The sequence below is a fragment of the Haemorhous mexicanus genome, chromosome 6 (assembly GCF_027477595.1).
Source record: "Haemorhous mexicanus isolate bHaeMex1 chromosome 6, bHaeMex1.pri, whole genome shotgun sequence".
Classification (NCBI taxonomy): domain Eukaryota; kingdom Metazoa; phylum Chordata; class Aves; order Passeriformes; family Fringillidae; genus Haemorhous; species Haemorhous mexicanus.
The window spans coordinates 26,813,179-26,834,682 of NC_082346.1; the positions used below are offsets into that span (position 1 = coordinate 26,813,179).

General features: G+C 40.3%; 1 protein-coding gene across 10 annotated transcripts in view; it reads left to right on the top strand.

The window, feature by feature from the left end:
* The first annotated feature begins 330 nt into the window (after positions 1–330).
* PHF21A (PHD finger protein 21A) overlaps positions 331–21,504 on the top strand; it is a 134,023-nt gene continuing 112,849 nt past the window's right edge. For 5 of the 10 annotated variants that reach the window (XM_059849437.1, XM_059849434.1, XM_059849440.1 and 2 more), the window contains exons 1-2: positions 331–756; positions 1,394–1,479. The gene's annotated coding sequence lies outside the window, so the exon portion shown is untranslated. The remainder of the gene's footprint in view (positions 757–1,393; positions 1,480–21,504) is intronic. The other 5 variants (XM_059849432.1, XM_059849435.1, XM_059849436.1 and 2 more) reach the window with 2 other exon arrangements.

Genomic DNA, 21,504 nt, shown 5'->3' on the forward strand with positions numbered 1-21,504 from the left:
TGGGGGCCGCAGCACAGCCCGTTCCTTAGGCAAAGGGAAATAAATTCGCCGCACCGACACGTCAAGTAGTCCCCCCTCAGGAGAAGCCGGCGAGCCCGCCCTCCTGGCTGCCCCCCTTGCCCTGGCCCGGGCCCGGCCGGAGGCGTCCCGCCGTTGCAACGGGGAGGGGAGAGCGTGGGCGTGGGCGCGCCGGTCCCCGCTTCCCCGGCGGGTCTCCAGCGGCGGGCCGGGCCGGGCCGGGCCGGGGCGGACGGGGGCGCGCGCGGCGGCGTGTCGGGAGCGCGCCGCAGGCAGGCAGGCAGGGAGGCCGGCGGCGGAGGGATCCCGGCGAGCGGTGTGCTGCGGCCGGGCCGGGTGAATGGGATTGAAGAAGAGTTCAGCTTCTCGGCTTGTTTTTGTGTTACAGTTTCTCTCCTCCTGCGCCTCTTCGGCTTCGTGCCGCCCTCCCCGCCCGCTCCCTCCTCCCCGCCGCAGGAGGAGCCCCCCGCGGAGAGGGGGAAGGAAAAGGACCCCACAGAGGCGAGAGCGAGCGAAGAGGAGGAGGAGAAGGGAGCAACCTACCATCTTCCACTCCCCGCTTAGCTTAAAGAAAGTGAGAGGAGAGAGAGAGAGGCGCCCAGAAGAGGGGGACAGGGAGGCCCAGAGGAGCGGCGGCGCCGGCACCCTCCCCCTATGAAGAAGAGTCCTCCCCCTCACAGAGAGGTCCTGCCAGGGGGACCCCGGCCGGCCCGCAGCAGCACCGCCGCCGCCAGCAGGGTGTAGTATCCCACCTTTCGGATTCGCCTCCTCCTCCTCTTCCTCCCTGCCCCCCCCGCCCCCCGGGCGCCGTCCCCCCCTCTCCCCCCTGCGCCCCCCGGGATGGCGCCGGCGCGCCCCGCACTCTCCGGCCAACTTGGCGATGAGGAGCAGCAACTTCGCCGCGGCCCCCGGCCCCTCCCTCGGGGGGGTGGCGGGGAATAGCGGAGCGTCCCGGGGCGGCCCCCCGGCCTCCCCGGCAGAAGTTTGCGAGCGGGAGCGGGAGAGGTGGAGGAGGGTGACACTTGGGGTAAAAGGAGGAGGTGACACATTGGGGTTGGGGGGAGGAGCAGGGGAAGGAGATGACACATTGCACTGGGGATGGGGTGGGGGAGGGAGGCTTATCCCCTCCCCTCCGGTTTCCTTCAGGATGATTATTTCCAGGCCCTTTTCTCTCGGTCGGGTCCTTCGCCGCGATGCTGTCGGGGAAGTTTTATTATTATCTGGGAAATGATGCCGCTCTCGGTGATGGATAATTCGTAGTAAATCCGCTGCTGCGGTTTTTCCTTTTTTTTTTTTTTTTTTTTTTTTTTTTTTTTTTTTTTTTTTTTTTTCCCTCTTCCCTCCTTCCTTTCATTCGTCTTTGTGGCCCGAGCAGCGCCGGGAAAATTCCGTTTCTTCAGCAACTTGTTATTCCGGAGCCGGGCCTGCTCCCCCCGCCCTGGGGCTGCCCTTCCCGCACAGGTACGGGGCCGGGGGTGCCCACGCCTGCCCCAACACTGGGAACGGACACTTCTTTATTTTGGTTTGTTTCCCTCCCTCCTGCGCCCGTGTAGGTGGAGTGGGGCTCTATGTGGGACTCTGCCATTTGGTGTAGTCCTCTTATGCATGTTCCTTTCCTTTCTTTACTTGCCTTCCTGCAGGATTTTTTTCTTTTTTTCTTTTTTCTTTTTTTTTTTTAATTTTTGTGGTGGTGTGTGTTTTGTTTTTTCCTGTTCTTTATTATTCCGTGCTTCACTGTCGGTAGAGCTTTCTTCTCAACCACCTCTGCAGTTTGGTGGGTGCTGATGGTTTAGTACGCTGAGGTTTTTTGGGTGAATTAGTATTTTATTAATGCATGGAGCTCTTCATTCAACAACTTCTCAAGTGTCAAAAAATAAGGCTATGAACAGATGTGTTTCAATATGGAGAAATTTCTAAGTTCCTAATTCTTGGGGGTGGAGGAAAGAGTGCCATTGGAGAGTGGCTTTTGTTTTCGATTGGTGAACAAATGTCATCACATTTCAGTCACGTGCTGTAATATTCTTTGTTCAGCTATCAAACTATGATATCTGCTACACCTGTTCCCACTTTTTAATTGTAAGTAACGGTGATTGCCTGCAAATCTTATAATTGCAGATAGGAGCACTTTCTCCCTTTCTCTGCCCTTTCTATCCTCTTGGATATTTGTTTGGGCCCAAGCACTGAGCTTGACAATGAACTTTTGTTCACTGTGGAGGCTGCGTGTAAAAAGGTCCCACTGGGGGTAATAACTGCGTGTCACGAGAAAGTTGTGTCCTCAGATGTACGGTGGGTCTGAGCATGGAAAAATCAGGTGGAGATGTGTGCTCTGTAATGGCAGGGCTAGAGGAGGAGGCAGGCTTCTTTGGGCCAGGCAAATTTTCTTGCGCTGTTGCTTGTTATCAGGTTAAAGGATAGATACTCCTATACACCCATATGTGTAGATAGAGGCTTCTTTTTTTGATTAGGTATAAGTTTTCAGATATCAGAAATAAAATGGATTTTGGCTGTTTGTTTATTTTTTTTCTCTCACTCCCTCCCACCCCCCGCCCCCCCCGCCCCCCCCGCCCCTTTTTCTCATTGTGCTCACTTCTAACAATGAAGACACCTGCTTAGTTTCAGTTTTGTAACTTGGCTTCCTCTGGCTTTCCTGTGATTTCCCGGAGTTAGCTGGTGAGACTAGACCTGCAACATAGCAGGGGAATTTCTAACTTTAATGAAGAGAGGCTTATTTTGAGGCTTCATTTCTGAAAAAAATGACATGTGTTTCAATGCCTTGTTTTAAAAAAGCCTTTAAAATTCTAAAATTCATTACTTCTACCAGGTTAACATTAACTACAGAACTTTAATATTGAACTTGTTAGTGATTGTGTATAATACAACTTTATAGTTTTTATTAAATAGTAACATTAAATTACTACTGAGAACTGAGAAGGATCACAAAGAAATAAAAAAAATCATAACTACCCATATTAGTTAAAGAAGTTAATTATCATATCTTAGGAGAAAGATCACAGTCTTTGTAAATTTTGTCTATATCTGTGCGTGCTTCATGATAGCTAAATGCAACTTTCTTTGGGTGCATTTTTAAATGTTGATTTTTAGAAAGGAATTCTGTAGCTCAGTAAATGAAACTTTAAAACTGTATTTAAAAAATAGATGATGAGGTTCTCAAATGTTTTTAAAACTTTCAACTTCACTATGGTAAAGATATTATTTTATGATAGTTATATCAGCTAGGGATTTGAGCTGATACAGAGGGATTATGGAGCAGCCTCTCTATCCATTCATTTCATGTTGTATAGTAGTGTGTATAGAGTACCTCTTCAAGGTCTTGAGACCCATTGTCTAGCAGAAGGTAGGTGCTTGCTCACTGGGAATACTTGCCACCAGATGGATGTCAGCTATGTCATATCCCAAGATTTCAGCCTTAGTGACCTGAGCAACAAGAAATTTGGAGTGGATCCCATTAGGGGTTTTGGTGATTTTTCCTTTAACTAGCAAAGCTAACATGTTCTGTAATTCAAAATGTTGTGTGGAGGAGTCTTTGTTATTACTAATTTTTTTGCCATTAGTGTTTTTAAGATTTTTTACCTGAAAGTTTTAAATCTTTGCTCTCCTCTATGTGCGTCCTGAACTAGTTTTGTTGATGGAAGCATGCATTTGAAAGTGGTTTTCTTCCTTTAGGGAAAATAAAAAAAACTTTCCTTCAAAGAACTTAAAAAAAGCAAAAGTAGGAAATTAAAACTTAGGCTGCTTAGAAAAAGGTGCTGTTGTGTTTCCCAGGATCAATAGTGAGATCTCGGCTTTAAGTTTAGGTTTTGTAAAGCTGTCTCTTCAGTGTAGGCTATTCAGCTTCAGCTCTGTTTCAAATATTGGTCCTAACTGTTTCTTATTCCAACTTTACTTTTTTTTTAGAGATGTGGTTTTGTGTGTGCCTTTTAAACTTCACTGTAGAAATTCTGATTAAAAAAAATTAAAAATTCCTTGGTGTGGATCCTTACAAAGGACACGATTTTCATGGACTTCTGTTCTTTTTTTTTTTTTTTTTTTTTTTTAGAAAATAAGATATGTTTTATTGACTCCTTAAAAAGTTGTATAATTCTGTGTGCAGTTGGAAAGCTTTGATAGTGAGCCTGGCTATCACTTGTGTTGTTCATGCAGTTTGTTTGTGTTATAATGAACACATTGTAGCTGTTCAGTTCCTTTATCCTTTTTCTCAGAACCATGAAGAATTTTATTTGGTCAAATGAATTGATACTACTGACAATTGTTTGCAATGGAGATTTCTCTTTTATTTTAGTTCTAGTTTGAAGGAACCTGGATGGACTATCTTATTTCATGTGTTTCTGGCATTTTGCATGGGTACCAGAAACTCAGGGTGAATGTCATGTGAGAAACGTGTTGGTGACCCTAACCTTTTTACTGTTGTTTTGTGTTTATTGGTTTTACTTGTTTAAAATATTTAATATGAGAAAGAACTTCATAGGGTGATAGAGCTTTGCTTTTGGAGGGTCATCTCACGGGAATGTGAGCTGTAAAGCATCTCCTTCAGGACAGGCTTCTTGTGTAGAAGGGGCAGTTGTAAAAACCTATTCTTAAGCTTCTAATAATATTTCTTCACTGTCCCCTTCACCCTTTATGCTCACAACTGTGCAGTCACATGTGTAGCTGTATACTAGAAGTGTAAGACTCTACAAAAGACCTGGCTCCTGTATGTTCGTGAATTGCCCTTGTTCAATTACTCTGTGCCAGAAAGCAGCTCACATCCTGTTTCTGCTGTATTTTAGCAGCACAAAGGTTTTTTAGGAAGAAACCATGTAGTGGAAAGGTGGGGCAGAGCGCAGAAGGTTTTGAGATGTCTGCTGAATGCAAAGGGCTGGTACTTACTTCTGTACCCTGTAATTAGAGGGTATAGAAGGATAGTTTTTAGAGGTATCTTACAGTATTATTTCCTCTTCAGTATAGCACAAAGCCAGTGTCTGGCTTTTGCTGGTGGTGGAGATATGCATTATGCAGGCAAAAAATAATTTTATTTACATTTGATGGGGGAGGGGTGGCAACTTTGTATTTTCTCATTTTTCTTTTCATTTTTTTCCTTATGGCACATAGAGTCTCATTAAAAAAAAAAAATGCAGCCACTTTGTTTCTTTCATAAGTTTTTATTTATGGCTCCTGCACTTTACAAAGTTCCTCTCTGGACTGAAATTGTTAAAGTGTGATTTAAAGTTTGTTTGATTCTGCTTTTGTTATGTCAAAACTTCACAAAAGTGAAGTGTAGATCATAGGCTGTAAAATGTACAGAAAGCTAAAGAGTGTTTAAAAAGTACTTATTGCTGAGGAAAGATGCACTTGCATCGTAATCAGACTTAGCAGTTAGAATCACCTGTCCCTAAAATATTTTTTTAAGTGTAGAAAGTTCTAACAGGTCCTTCCTTTGGTCTTCCCTGCCTACTGTCCTAACAAAGCCCCAACTATGCCACAGAATCTTTTGTTTTAATACTTTGATCATTCCAGGTTTTTGAGGAAAAAATGTGCTGCATGATAGAGGCTTATCTGCAGCATTATTTTCCAGCATACTGTTGACACCAGCTTAATATCTCTGGTGGAATAAGTTCCCTATGCCTTGAAAGATCTTTGCCTAGATGGTTTGACCTATTATTTGTTCCCTCTTGCCCGAGTTTTCTTGTTTGCTGTCATTACAAATGCTCACTCTTTTGATTAGAGACTGTATGCTCAAAGCATGCTTTGAAAAACCGCGCACCACAAAACAAACATGCTGCCTCCATCCCCCAGACCCCAGCCCAAGCCTAATGTTTGTTGTTACTGGTGGGAATGCATCTATAAGTAGTACAGGAGTAGTGAGGCTCTGCTTCCTCTGAGCTCTGTTCTAGGCCTCGTTCATACAGCTTCTATGCATTTTTAATGCCCATTTTCTTAAAATGTGTGTTTTCTGATACCACTATTCTACCTGACAGTACTGCACTTGTAGGACAAGAGAGAAAGTTCACTTGGTACAGAAGTTGTGTCATCTGCCTCTGAAGTGAGGGACTCTACCTTTGCATGTGTAATTAAAAGTACACTTTGAAAATGTGTGTTTCTTGAATTGCAGTATGGATGTGTGAGTAGTTAAACCAAATGAGGGCAGATTTGAGCCTGTGACTCTAAGATGGCCTGTGAGAGAACTCTAGCAGAGCAGCCAGGCTTAGGGGTGGTTCAGCTTCCTTGTTTCTGTGTATGAAATACAAGCTGTCAGTATGAAAGGGAGAAGGAACATTGATTCCTTCCCCTCTTCCACTTCAACCCTGCAGATCCAAGTTAACTGTATGGATCCCGAAGGCAGCATAGTTGTGAACGGTTAATTGAGGAGATTGAGTGGTATCCTATTGAAGCTTTAAATTGTTTTAACAAAACTTCTGAGTAATCGCAATAATTATTTTCTGATAAGCTGGCTGATAGTAACTATGGCAACAGCTGTCTGGCCTACGGACAGCTGTATTGACAAAACCTTTAGATGCTCCTGAGGCCTCTTGCCTTTATAGGGAAGTGCATCAGGATGACTTTCAGGTGACTGACGCATCACCATTTCTTTCTCTTGCAGTGGGATGCTGTCTTTCTCTTGGCCCAGCCTTTTCCTTTTGCATGGTCCTTTTTCTTTTGCATGTCTCTGCAGGTGCTGCCTGCTAGCCTGGAAATGCTGCAAAGACTGTCTTGTACTTCAAGGACTAGGGAAGCATATAAGTTTTTAGGTGGAATTTTATATGTGTATTATTGTTTTTTTAGTTGTTTTAATAATAATAATCCAGAGTTCAGGGAAGTGGGAGGGGGAAAAAAAAGGAGGACTTTTTCATTTTGTTCCCTGCTTGTTTCCTTCCTCGATTAAAACCTTCTTAGAACAGACTGGTAGGGGGAGCTGCCATTCCCTTTACTGAAGTACAGCATATTCCTCTCTGAGGCCTACGCTGAGACACAGCTATTTAATTTTCAGCTAAGAGCCACTTCTTTTCAGGAGAGAGAGGCAAGCCCCTGCTTCAGCACATTGTAGAAATGGAAGAGGAGAGCAATTTGTTTTCCAGATAACTGAATTCTGGGCAGGGAGAATATGCCCCTCACCAAACATACTTTTCCTATTGCTATTCAAAAGAGTACTCTTTAATGTTATTAAATGTAGCAGTCTTGGGAGGAAAGCCCCATAAATTCTTGTTGCATTTTAGTAAAAGATGCTAAAAAGCTACAGCAAACTGTGCATGTTTAAAAGTAGTCAAACTGCTATTCTGTGAGGACTCTTGGTTAGCTGATATTTATTTCTGCAGAGATCTTTGGCCTCTTAACTTCAACGCATGAGAACTGGCTATTGATCCTGCTTACCTGACATTTACCAGCAGCGGTCTCCCCGTTCGGGGTGTGTGTGTTGTTTGCAGGCCTGTGGAAGTGTGCAATATGGCCTACATCTGGTCTCATCTTGGGTAAGAATGTGCTCATGGAAACTACAGGCCCCAGTGTGCAGTGCTCTGTTTTTATTGCAATGGCCTGCCTGGATTGTGCTATCCTAAGGCATCCTGGGACCTGTAGTTTTCTTGAGCAGAAGGGGAGGATTTGGAGTGAAGCATCTGAGATGATATCATATTCTTAAAACACAGTTCTCGATACCTTATCCAGTTCTTGTTAGTCAGCTTAAGCCTGTGCAGCAGTCAGGTATTTTTGTTTACAAATCAAAAATGGTTTATAGCTGCATAATATGTTTAGAGAAAAGCAGTCAGTAAAGGAAGTCTTCCAACTGCTTATGTTTTTGTACAAAGAATATATTAATTGTACTAACAGCTTGCTTCATCTGTGATTGCAAGTATCTTATTTGATATTCTGGGGATTTTTAATCTTTCAGAGCAATGTTATGGATGGAAACATTTGGCAGAAGCGGATTTCTGTAACTGGCGGTATGGCAGCCATGTTGTCCTCTTCAGTTGCTGGGAGGACAGTGGGTCACAGTGGATTTCTTTTCACACAGTGAAAGGGAGTTTTAACAGCATTTTTAACTGATGAGAACTAGTTTCTCTGCTGTGTTTCTTGAGAGTAAGTGATGACATAGCTGCCTTATGCATCAGAGCAGGGGATCCAATTTATGTTCATGCTGTGGGGGGCTGGTGACTCCATTGCTGGTTCCCAAGGGGACACAGAGTCACAAACAGAGGTGCTGGCAGGTGCCACCAGAAGCAGAACACATCTGGCAGTTTTTGTCAGGTGTGTTTAGCCCTGACTTCTGCACTTGTACTCGCATCAAAGAATGTGAGGTGTTTCTGAAGTAGGTACAGAGTAATAGTAACTTTTCAGAATACTTTATTTATATCTGTAGAAATGTGTATTTTCACACAACACTTTGTCAGATTTGCCAAAGTTCAAATGGACATTAAGTTGATTTTGGTTGCTCATCCAGCAACAAGTTTAGTATCTGCTGTAATCTTGTGTGCTGTGATTTGGATAATGCAGTTAATTTTCAAGTAAGCAAACACTTAACTTTAACTGATCTCTGTCAATTTCTTTGTTCTTCAGTTTGTATGAGATATTAATATTAAAAGGCTTGTATTTAAGTATCAGACAATGTGAAATACATTTTTTAAAATGTTTTTGGAGAAATTAATTAGAGGTCCAGTCTTGCAAGAAGTCATGTTATTTAACCCTAAGTCCTGCAAAAGTTAGAGAGAATAGCTGAATGCCTGAAATCAGAAACTCTAAGTAGCAGCAGGATTAAGACCTCCAGGCTTCTAATGTTGGAAAGTAGCTTCTTTGTAATCATCATAATTAGCTAATATCTAGGTCTGTGTGACAAAATTCTTTTTCTTTTAGTAAGTGTTCAGAAATACTACTCATTATAAATTCAGAACTCACATGTGCTTCATAGGTTGTGCAAAAAACCACCCAAAGCCTAAAAAAAGTTGCTCATTTCTTCACCTGTACAGATTATGTCTATGACAGATATTTAGGTGGTAATAGCTTCCTTGAGTATTTTGTCAGCGCTGATACATTGTACACACTATATGTTGCTGACGCTGTTTAAAACTGATACAAAAAGATAAAGAGATTAGTCTAAAACCTTACAGATGTTGTAATTGTAAAGGACTTGGTAAACAGTAATATTGTTTTCTTAAAGTGCTCCCAGCCCCTTGACAGCCCATGTGGAGAAAATTGCTGACAGGACAGGCACTTAGCTGAAATAGTTACTATTAGTATCTTGACATGATTAGAAAGGCTGACATTGTTGCTATGCGAGGCTGAAATTCCAATTCATTGGCTGCTTGGGCCTATACAACAGGCAAGAGAAGAAGACAAGATACATCTATATGTAGTGGAAAGATGACTTGTCCTTCAAGGACGTTTTACCTTCTGTAGAGAGCCTGCAACAGTGCCCTTTGTAACGCTGCTGTATCAGGGTATCCTAGATAAGGAAAGTGAGAAGTAAGGATGTACAAAAGGGTTTGATGCACAGTTGTAAAGAAAAACTTCTGTAAGTACTTCTTATCTCATAAGAGCAAATCTGTCCTCATCTGTGAAGAAATTGTGGCCCTGCTCAAGCCAATGGGAAACTTCACAGCTTAATTGAGAGTACCAGGATTCTCCCCCCCCCCCCCCCCCCCCCCCCCCCCCAATATAGTTTTAGGTGGATTTTGCAGGCCTGAAGCTCTGGACAAAATTTGAAGAATCCGGCATCTGTTTAAGAGGCTGCTGGTGATCCCTGGGGGTACTTTGGTACCAGAGGCTGCTGGTGATCCCTCTGGATACTTTGTCTCCTAGTGTCTTTGCTATATCTTTAAAAAGGGGTTAATATTGAGCTCTTGTAATGGTTTGTAAGAACTTGGAATCAATTTATTCAGGGCTTTTACTTAATTTGTTAGCGCAACAAAATTTTGCATGAAAGCCAGAAATTAGTCCTTGATGTGTCCAAGGAATACTTTGTCTCTATCCCTCTTGCTAATGTGACATTGTGATATTTAGTCTGAAATTTGAATAACCTGATTTATGATGGACTTAAAAAAAAAATAAGCCCAAACAATTAAAAGCACAGTAAAAAATCCAACCCCTCAACCTCACTAACAAGCCTTTTTCATAACTCTGTAAAAGGACTACAGTGGCCTATATTGCTAATAATGAAGTTTTTTGGTAATTTGCATCTATCTGGAGCTTCAGATACCACTTCACTTCTGCTTAGCTTGCAGTAATTGTCTCTGATAAGCATCTTCATCATGTAAATCTATTGTGTGTAGCATGAATTTGCTGTATTAAGAATGCTTTTGTCAGTGACCCCAAAAGGAAAGGATGTGGCTACCTCAGCTTCCCTTTTTACCCTATCAGAGAGTACATTCTGGTCAGAAATAAATTGGGAAGCACTAGCCAGGTTTGTGCTGTTTCTGAATGCAGGGTACCTGCCCTTGAGTCTACTGCAGTTCTTCTCCCAAGGAGGAAACCCACCACACTATACCTCTTATTTTGCGGTCTTAGAGAACTGTGCTGAAGTCAGTGGATTTATCACTATGAAATTTGTTTCAGAATCAGCCTTAGTTTCCACTTTTTACCTGCAATTTGGCATATTTTGCCGGCTCTACTGTCTTTTGAATGTCAGCCTCTAAAATAAACATGGAAATACCCTCCCTTCCCATAATTCCTCATCCATGTTGCAGCAGTTTCTTTTTGCCATAAGACTTACAAGGTCTTCTTCCACCTTACTTCTTGCAGGAATTGCATTTGGATTCCTCGCTGTTGAGGAAGAGCTTGTGTAGTGTTTAGTGTAATGAAATGTTTTTTCCTGTCTGCTTTCTTTGCAGTCAGTCCAAATCCTGGTGGTGTTGGCCTGGGAAGTGCTGGTGCAGGGTTAGTGTCCTACTGTGGTAACAGTATCTTCTCAGCTGCAGATTCCATTAGTTGGGTGTAGGTCAGTGCCCTGCGAATACCTACCTCAGGTTATATTGCACTGAGGTTGTCATTGCTACAAAATTGCATGAGCAACAATCATTGCTCCTTCCTGAAGTAAGATAAAATTGTTCGATTCCTCACCATTTGGGACCTTCTTTCTGGCTTCCTTTTTCTAACTTAATCTACACTTCTGTGCTCAGGATTGTTTTTGTTTAAAAATGCTGGTTTTTCCTTATACTTAATTTTTAATATTTTAGGTGATTTAATGATCATGTATATAGATCATCTCACTCCAACTCACTTGAAAGCTTAAACTAAGGAAGGGCAGAAGTATCTGTTAATCCCTGTTTGTGTGTAGAAACTACTATACATTAGACATGCCAGTACTTTTCTCTCAAGTAAACCAGAAGCTCCTGTCATTTTTTCAGAAACTCTTGCATAAATTGGGAAACGGAGTTAAATACTATCTGCATATTTTTAAACATTTTTTCCATATTCCCACATATGCAGGATGCATTCTAAACCATTTCCTATGACACCTCTTTGGTATTCCAATTGGCAGTAGGACTCATGTGGGTTTCTTGGGGATCAGAAATTGCATTAGAAGGGGACTTAAAATTATACAGTAAATGTTCTTGTTTATTTCTAGTCCTCATGGCTTCCACCACCACCCCCTTCTCCCCCCCACAGGATAATAACCATAGTTTAAATTGATAGGAACTGTGATTTTTCTCGAAGATGTTATAAAAAGAAAAAAAACCCAAAAAACCACAACAACCCTGTTCTTGAAATGGAAAGGAGAGGAATATGTAAGGACAAAGTAATAAGAGGAGTGCATGAGAATTTGTGTGCATGCGCCTGTGTGTAGAGAGATATGTTTAAACATCTTTTGTAGTACAACAATAAGATCATTAAAAATCAGGGCATTAATTTTTAAACAAAACTTTTTGTTTAAAGAGTAACTTTGCAAAGCAGTCTCCCTAATGATGGGCGCTACACTGATATCACAGTAGTGTGAGTGTTGCTCTTGATACAACTGCATATCAGCATATACAAATGCATACTGGTGTAGGCAGCACAAGTTTAGTACTCCTCACTGTTTTGTCTCATCTTAGTCTCTGCTGTTGTGGTAAATCTTCCTGCCACGGGGTGGTTTGCTCCATCTTCTAGGACAATGTTGGTGTAGGGCTGTTGTATATGTGGAATCAGTGGATCCCAGGAGAGCAGGAGAAGATTGTGATGATGTTGGTGTGAGGGGATGTGAAGGAGTGGCCCTCAGCAGCATGTTACTGCCTTTCCCTCTGGGTGAAGCACCCTGGCCCCTTGGGAATAAAAATAATTGGCTGCCATAACAGCCTTCTTAAAATTGCCAATCCTTTTGTTCAAAAAGCGCAATCACACCATGCTCCGTGATACTTTTCACTCTCTGTCAGCATTGTGAAGATTGAAAATGATATGCCTTTCAATTGTTTATAGTAGCCATTAAAATTAGATAAACCTACAATTTATTCTTCCAACTTTAAGTAAACAGTCAGTTAAAAATTTGTGGCAATCAATGTGACTAAAACTGTTTTGGACACTTAGTTTACTTGTAGCTGAAGTCTACTTCCATTGTACAGCAGTCTTGCACTTCCCTTAAATGCTAATTGTATGATTATGTGATTCCATGTTAAGTTGGCCCAGTGATTCAGTGTTATATTTGTAACCCAGTGTGTAAATCTTTTTACTTGTGTTGAATAATCATGGTTTTGTGAAGAAAGGAACTATAAAGTGTATGGTTACTTGAATTCTTCCTTTCAGATTAGTGACTACCATCCGTACTCCCACACTGTGACTACCCCAGCTACAAATACCATTCTCCAGATGCTACAGTTCCCATTTGTGTAAGTTTTGAGGAGGGGAAAGAAGAAGAAGAAAAAAAGTCTTTTAGGGGGTAAGGAGGGAGAATAAAATAAAAGGGGAAGGAAAGGCAGTATTTGAGATTGATACCTGTGTACTGGGAGCAGTGAGAATGCCAGCTGACTGGTATGTAGGGAAAGGAAAATCAGAGCACATCAGTGTAATAATTTTGGAGTGCTTCCTGTTGACTTGTTAATGCAACATGGAATTTGGCCCAGGCAATCTGCTGTTGTGAATCAGCATAGTTTATTCATTGGAGTATAGGTGTGCTTGTTATTATTCAAGAGTCTGCTCTACTTAAAAGATAACAGGTCAGTCTGGTAAGTAGCGTTATTCCCATGTTTGGATTAGAAACTGAGGTAGAGAGAAAAATTGATTTATTCTGCATTGCAGTAATTTTATTGAAGACCTTCAAATAGGAAGGGAGGCCTTCCCTTGTGTGTTTAATCCAGAAAACTGTCTGCTTCATTCATATCTGTAATGTTGCTATCTTGTAAACAAAAGTGAGCCTAAAACGGATACACTGATTAAGTATGGGTGGTGTACAAATACATAGTGTCATCCCAATGGAAGTGAGATTCTTGTAAAACTGTTTGTGCAAAATAAATAGGGTACATTTTTTTTCTTTTTGAAGTGTTGGGTATATTTTTGTAGGTTATCTAGGGTTGAAGGAAAAGTAAAGGCTTGAATGGGAATGGGAGACCTTCTGATATGTGGGGAGATAATGATAAATGTGAATTTGAAATCCAGTAAAATCTAAGTTGCATGGGTAAGCATTGGTGCAAAGAAACTGTCCTAAGTTATGCAGAACATGAAAAAAAGAGAAGAAAGATGGTGGTGGTAGTTGTTGCTGCTGAAATTTTTTTGTCTGCCTTTCTAGCTCTGTTGCAATGAATTAATACAAGAAATTACATGTTATCATGTAGGTATGATTGTTTATAAAACATCTCCTGAATGTACTTTGTCTATGTCCTTCATATGAATGAGGTACCAGTAGCTTTACTGCATACCATCACTGTTTCTGTGCCATACTTTAAGTCTGGTACAAAGGATTTTACAGGTCTAGTTGAGTGGAATGCAGTGCACAGCAAAAGCAACACTGAGTAATGAGTGTCGTCAGTGCTGAAGTCTTAACTGCTTGTTAAAACTATTTTGTGTACAGCTTATGTGTGCAGAATTCTTCAATCCTCCCAAGTGAGTACTGTTCAGGGACAGATATCTTGTTCTGTTAATTTGTAAAAATGCCTTTTCCAAGTGAAAAATCAGCAGAGTTGTCAATACTCAGGTTTCTGCATCTGTCACAGCTGGCTGGGTCCAGTGTTGGTTCCACTATCTCTAAGAGCTGCATAATAAGGGACCTATGTTCCAATGCAAACATGAAAAGTATGGCTCCTTTTTTGTTATATGCCCCACTGTTTACTGTAAATGGCTCACTTAAAACTGTGAGTCTCATACTTAGAACCCCATATCTGTGACTACCCGTGTTGTTAAGCTCTGGGCTCTGGTGGGATGTTGAATCATGATTTTTTAAATGCATATCTCTTGTTCTGGAGTATCTACAGCCATAGCCCTTAGTGTCAGTGCTGGTGGTCTCTGCTGGTGTCTTAGACTATTTGTGGAACACAGAAACTTTGGCATATGCCCCTCTCATGTTTCATTAAGAGTTGAGTTGTTCATGTTTTGAGACTGCTTCTGCATAAGCCTGGAGTTGTCTTTCATCAGTAAGCTGGGTTAGTACAGTGTCTTTACTGAACTATTTGTGTGTTGACATCTCTACTCTGTTACTGTGGAGACAGATTCAAGGCCAAACACAAGGCAGCTTAGGTAACCACTACGTCTCATACTTTGCAGTGTGACTTCTCTGAATTCTTGTTTTGGTCATGTCTTGATTTATAGACGGGTTTAATGAAATTTCAGAGAGTATCTTGTGTTAACAATCCAGTGATTGGCGTGCTTCTGTTCATGTGCAATTAGTCCTGCATACATCACCACTGCTTAATGAAATGTTTGTAAAATAAATCTCAGGGCAGGATATATTGCCTTGGCATTAAAGGCCTTAGGTCCAAAGAGACATTGTTCACTGGCATTGCATTCCTCAGACAGAAGACTTTAAATTCTTGTTCTTTGTATTGCAAAAGAAAGCAGTTTTGCTTTGTGTGGAAGTGTCAGGGAAATGTGAAGTATGCAACTTCATGAGAACTGTACTGCACTGGGAAGATCAGCCTTCATCGTCTCTAGGACCAATGGCTTGGAATTGCAGGCAAATGTGCATAAATCTGGAGATATCTGTACAGTTTTCCAGTTGTTCCTCCATCTCGGTACCTCCTAGTGTGTGAGAAGGGAAGAAGAGGAATCAAAATGCCTATATTTTGGAGTATATCAGAATCAACAGAGTTTTCCTGTGTAGTCGTTGAAGAAGTATCGGTAGATATGAGGGAAGAGCAGAAACTCACCTTGAACTTGAGAGGAGACCAAGAGGATAAGCATTTATTTTTTATTGGGAGCAAAAAATGTGAATAAGATTTGAGCGAAACTGTTGGGAGTACACTAGAAGTTACTCTTAATGAAACATGGAGCACTTGAGAAGAAAATTTTCCAAGTTATGTATCAGGAAGACAAATTATGCATGTCTGGTGGATTTGCAGGTGGGATGGAGAAGAGAGAAATGTCGCCCTATGGATGATTAACAGAAGTACTGAAGCATGAATAAACTCAGTACACACACATGATTATATCTTCCTGTGTTTCTCTCAGAGATACCAACAAATTCAACCTGAAACATTGAGCCTATATCAGCATGGAGTGAGAAAACATATAGTAAATCAAAATTTCCCAACTACAAACAAGAGTGCCAATTTCTTTGAATTGTTAGTTTGTGGTGCTATTTGTTGCTGGTGTAGTTTGCACAAACATCTCTAGGATAAGGGCATTGTGTTGCTGTTTTCTTTCAGCAAGACCAATTCCAATGCTATTACTGGTCTAGATGATACTTCTCCCTGCAAAACAAAATGAAAGAACCCTAAACCAATATGTATGATTCTGTAAGGAGAGGGTTATTTAAATAACAAAATTATAATAGCCCCAATGTGAAATGAAGGGAAAAAAAAACATTGCCTGAAATTCTTATTTTCTTGTCCTTTTATGTGATTTAAGGAATTTCGCATGTAAACTGGATCTTTCTCAAATAAACTGGATTGTGGTCAGCTTTCTCAATGGTGTAGATTGGCAATAATCTCACTGAGGCAATATCTGGGAGTTCATGAAACTGCTCATAAAGCTGCTTCTGGTTTTTTTACATGTTTTTATCCTCAATAGTTGCTTGTTCCTGGTAAAGATGATAAGCTTATTGGGTATGTTCATCTTCATCTTACCGCCTACAGCAATACTGGAAGGTTTTATATACTGGACACTTGCTTTGTTTTCCGGACCTGTTGTAATTTTGGGCTTTAGAAAATGAAACTTCTCTGTTTCCCACAGATTGAGACCTGCTTGTTTATCCTACATGGCTTTCAGTTTGGCTATCTTCAAAAGCTCATCTGTCAGAAGAGAAGGAAGCTGACAGTGATGAGAAGGCAGGCAATCACCAAATTGTTTAGGCAGTGCTTTCTAGCAGGATTAGCAATACTTCTAGCAGAATTCTGTTCATTGTTTGTCCTGGGCCTCAGCTTGAGCTTAGGCATTTTCTTTGACAGTAGTACTTTTTCACCTAGTCTTCCTCATTAAAACAGAGAGCATCCTGCACTCTTCCAGGGTCAGGCAGGACCTGAAACAAGTTCAGTTTTCTTGGAGAGAAGTCAGACATTCATCTACATGTTCCTTTTGAATCCATTGGTTCAGGAGATCTTCTCTCTGGTCAGCTGGGATGATGCCAAATTGTTGCCAGTCTTAAATGGGTCTTGGCAGTTTTTGGAGCAAACATCCATGGCTTATGTTTAGTGCTGCTTTCCAACTTTCTGAGTCTTTCTCAGTTAGGAGAGGCTGCCTGAGTCTCCTCCCATTAACACCCTGATTGGTGAGGGGCTTGGAGGAGAATTTTTCATCAGTCTGGTGGGTTATACAAAAACAAAGAAAAACTCTATAGCCTTCAGTACTTGTTTATGGCTTTATTTCAGTGTTGCATTACATTACACAAACCAGTTTGATGTCTGCTTCAGAAGCTGCAATTTCTGCTTTTAACATTATGTGCTTGAATTATAGCCTGGTTTATTTACCAGAAAACTAATCTCCAAAACAAACAAAGACATATACCAGCATGGCTGCTCAATGTGATTTAACATAGGAACTAACATACTCTGCTGGACCAAATGTCCATCTAATCCAGCATCTTGCCTTTATCAGTGCCTAGCAGCAGCAGCTGACTGAACAGTGTAGGAAATGGGTGCATTCTGTCAGCTGCAGAAATATTAACAGTAGGTTTCTGACAGTTGTTTAGCAGCTGAGGTGGAAGCTACATTTGGGCTATTGCACTGTGAATAGCAACATCAAACTATTTATAGGTGAATTTGCTGCCTTTTTGAACTAATTTATAAATACATGTGGCTTACACAGTGTTTCACAGCAGCAAGTTCTTGCAGTTTACCTGCATTTTCTGTGTGTGAGATAGATTGGTGCAAGAAAAAAATAGTATCATTTGTTTTAAACATACTGTCTCGTTGTCATTCCTCTCGGTACCATTTCTATTTCTTCCTTTTTTGAGGTGGAGCAGCCAGAATTATATGCAGCGTGCATCACAGCAGAATGTTCCCTGTTTTCCTCTGTTCTGTTTCTAATACCTTCTGGGAGTTTTCTAGGACTTCTTGCTGCTGAGAGTTGAACTGTTTGCTTGCAGTAATCTTGAAATCTTTATTGTAAGTAGTCATGCCTAGTTTCACTTCATCGTTGTGTATTTATAGCTAGATTATTTTTTCCTCTGAGTATATTATTTTGCACTTCTCGACCTGGGACAACAAAATGATAAATGAAAACCAGTCATTTGGTATTATCAGATCCCTTGTAACTCTCTGAAGTTTACTTTAATTACAACTATCTGAAATGATGGAAAGCATCACAATGTGTGCAAACTTCCTATTTGCCAGATAATTTAAAAGTATGTTCACAGACTTAACCCTGATCCTTGTTGGGGTAACTTCCCTGCTCTTTGACTGTTCAGTGTTTTCTTTATTACTTTTGTGTAGGTCCTCTCATGACTTTTACTCTGTAAGGTGGTGTAAGGTATACAAATGGGTTTGCTTCTTTTTGTTTTTGTTGTAATATGCTGTATGAACATTTTGGTATTTGAGATGTAGGTCTTCCAGCATCTCTTTTCATTTGCTTTGAAGTTGGATGTCCAAAAGCTTAATTTCATTAAGATTGCAATCTTTTATATGAATACTTGGCAGAGAGTGTTCCTTAGAAATGTGGGGTTTTGTTGTTGGGTTTTTTTTTTCTTTGTATGTGTGTGGTTTTGTTTTCTATGTTTTGGGTTTTTGTTTAAATGGCCAGTGCTTTGTAATCTCAGTATCATGAATTATATCACCTTCAAAGGGTGATATAATTCATTCCTGCCTCTATAATTTGTTCCTACATCCTGCCTCATCCCAGCCTCTTTTCTTCAGTTCTTTTCTCTTCCAAGGAAGAGAAAAGAGCTGAAGAAGTCCTTGTCCTGCCTTTTTAACCAAGTCTGTGATGTTTTTACTATGACTAGCTGTGAGATTTTTTTTTTTTTAATAGATACCAAGAATCTCCTGCTCATCTCATTTTGTTATTGTGGTAGAATTTTTTTAAAATTAGATCCTCTGGTTTGAAACTCAAAACTTCACTCACCTAGCATTGATATCAATGAGTTTTAAGGCAGTTTGACTGTCAGGCAAATGGCAGGTGTAAACTTTCATAGGTTTACTCCTTGTCTAACTAGAATATCTTAATTTGATTATGGGGGAAGTTTGTATTAACTAGTTGAACTGTTAGGACAGTGGGAACAGATACTTCTCAGAGAATAAATACTGCTTGAAAGTAATGTTTCTTTTGAATATTATGCTTCTATATATATGAATTTACCTGTCTTATGCTGCTGTAGGTATTGATTGGGTGTTAAATTATTTAACTCACACAGCAGTGTGTGCGTGTTCATTCCTATATCTGGGGGATAGGAAGAAGGGCTACAACAGACAGTTCGGTCCAGAAGACTCCTAGCCTAGAGGACAAGGAGACTTATGTGTCATGTAGGAGCATGCAGATTTGACATCCAAACTGTTAATTGACAGAGGATATTCAAATGAACTAGTTCAGAACTTGGCAACACATGGTAATGCTGATTTACCTGCAGTAGGAATTGCATCCTTTTCTTCAGCTTTCCTCAGTGTGCATGGATTATACAAATTTTCAGATATCTAGGTGGTTTAGGTTATTGTTGGGGGAATCAATCCTCCTTCAACTTCTTGCTATTTGTAATTGCCTTTAGTAATTTGAATTACAATTTTACATTATTGTATTCAGAAGCTCACAGCACTTTGTACTCTTGTGTGGGTGCATGCTTGTGATGCTTTGCAAGTTGTGGAAAAAATATTTTTTTAGTAGATTAGTATTTAGCTGTTGTAGAATTTGAACAGTCTCTAGTGTACTGTGTGACTGCAGTAGGAACTCAATAACCACAAAAAGTTTAATTCATAAAGATTGCTGTTACCTTGAATGCTTGAATGAGAACTTTGATGCAGATTTTTGAAAAGTAAGACTGACAGTTTTTGATGTTCATGAATGAGAAGACTGAATATTGTGTTTTGGTTTTGTAGCTCATGAAGTTAAGCAGCTGAAGCTTGCTTTGGTGTCTGTCTCTACTTGGACAAAGCATGGTTTTGTGTGTTATGTTCTAAAAACATACAAAGCCAAGAAATAAGTACTTGCATTGTTATAAATCAGGTATCGTTATTTTGTATTTGGAAGATGAAACTCTTAAAGTGACTTGACAGAGGCAAGTCACATGATCTTCAGAAACTGGCAACACATGCTACTGCTGATCCCAGGGTCCTTTGGTCTGTTCAGTAAACAACCATTCACCAACCATTCACCAAACAACCACTTCAGAAAAAATGTATTTCTTACCATTCTGCCCTCTTCCAGGACTAGAGCCTATAGAGTGTATGAAAGGATGATGTACAAGCCTCTTCCCCCACAGAATTTGTGCCAGTTGTTATGTGCTTGGTAATGCAACTTGAGAAAATAGAAAGGGTGGAAATAATTTAAATTCTTACTGCTTCTCCAACAGATTATTTGAAAATATGCCATTTAGCACAGGTTAAAATGACAAGAAGGACTATTACTCACTGGGAGTGACTTCTGAGACATTAAATACCTCTGGGTTTAGAATTCTTTAAAATGCTCATGTTTGGCTTTGGGAACCTAAATACCTTCTGTCTGGAACAAGCAAATATAGTTTTTTTGCAGCAGAGGGGAATGAAAAGAGTATGGAGAATGGTACCATTGTTCTTTTCCTTCCTTCTAGAGCAGGTGGTTTTTGAATGACAAGGGACTGAAACAAAACTTGTAATTTAGTTGAGGTATGTTGTGCAGAATAGAGAGAAGAAAACAGCTGCTAAGATCAGAAAACAAATCTGTAATGGAGAATAGAAAACAGGTATTTCCAAGGTGTGTATATAAACTTGTTCTAGCTTGTCCATCTTTTTTTGTGTAGGTTGTAGTCTAATAGTTCATTAAGACTCTGTCATAAATGTTTTCTGAAGTGCTGTCAGCATTTCCATTGCAATAAGCTAGTTAAATCACTATTGCAATAAATATATATATATAATTTTTTTTTAAGTTGTATATACTCTGGATACTCTACTTTTGCCTAGAAAAATATTTTCTCTTTGAATTGAGTTTAGCTGATCCCTGGAAGAAACAAACTGGTGAATATTTTAGGTTTCCTGTTGATATTTTTTTTGAGTGTAGAACTACAAGTTTTTAAGAAAAAAAATGAGTCAATTTTGGCCGCCAGTCTTCAGGTAAAGTTTGCATCTCTATAATTTCCTTTAAGTCTTAGTGATTTTTAAGGGTTTTTTTGTATGAATTTATTTATTTAATGCAGTATTATGATACGTGTTTGACCTCCAGAAGGTTACCCCGTTTTGCTTGGCTTGGTGAGGATGAATTTTGGGAGTTCATCTATACTTTAGTTGATGCCGTTGTGTTTCTCCAGTAGTTTTGTGTCAGTCCCATGAGGCTGTGTTGCATTGAGTAGTTCATCTGAGTGTCATCCAGGGTAAAGCCATGAGAAAATATGGGGTTTATCTCACCATTATTCCATCTTGCCTGAATGAGAAACTTCATGACTTATAGAGACAAAGTTCTTTGTCCTGAACATGAGTGCTGCAAAGCTATGGGGTAGATTAGAAATCCTAAGAGCAGAAAAAAGCTGCATTAAGTAAAGTAAATGGCTCAATGTAGTTGTCAAAATAGGAGTACCTTGGCAGAAGAATCAAGTTCTCTAAAATCTTCTGAGGTACTTGGGCCACAGCTTAGTTACACCTTCATTTAATAGTTTTGTATGAAAATAAACAGGGAAAGAAGGAATTGTTGTTGAAAGAGAGGGAATGTGTGAATATTCAACAGTGTTGGACTTGTGTGTCTGTTGGGAGAAAGGAAAAATCTAAATATTCACAGTGCTCAGCAGGAAGCAGGGAAGAGGAGATTTTCTTCCTCTTAGAGGTGTGCTGT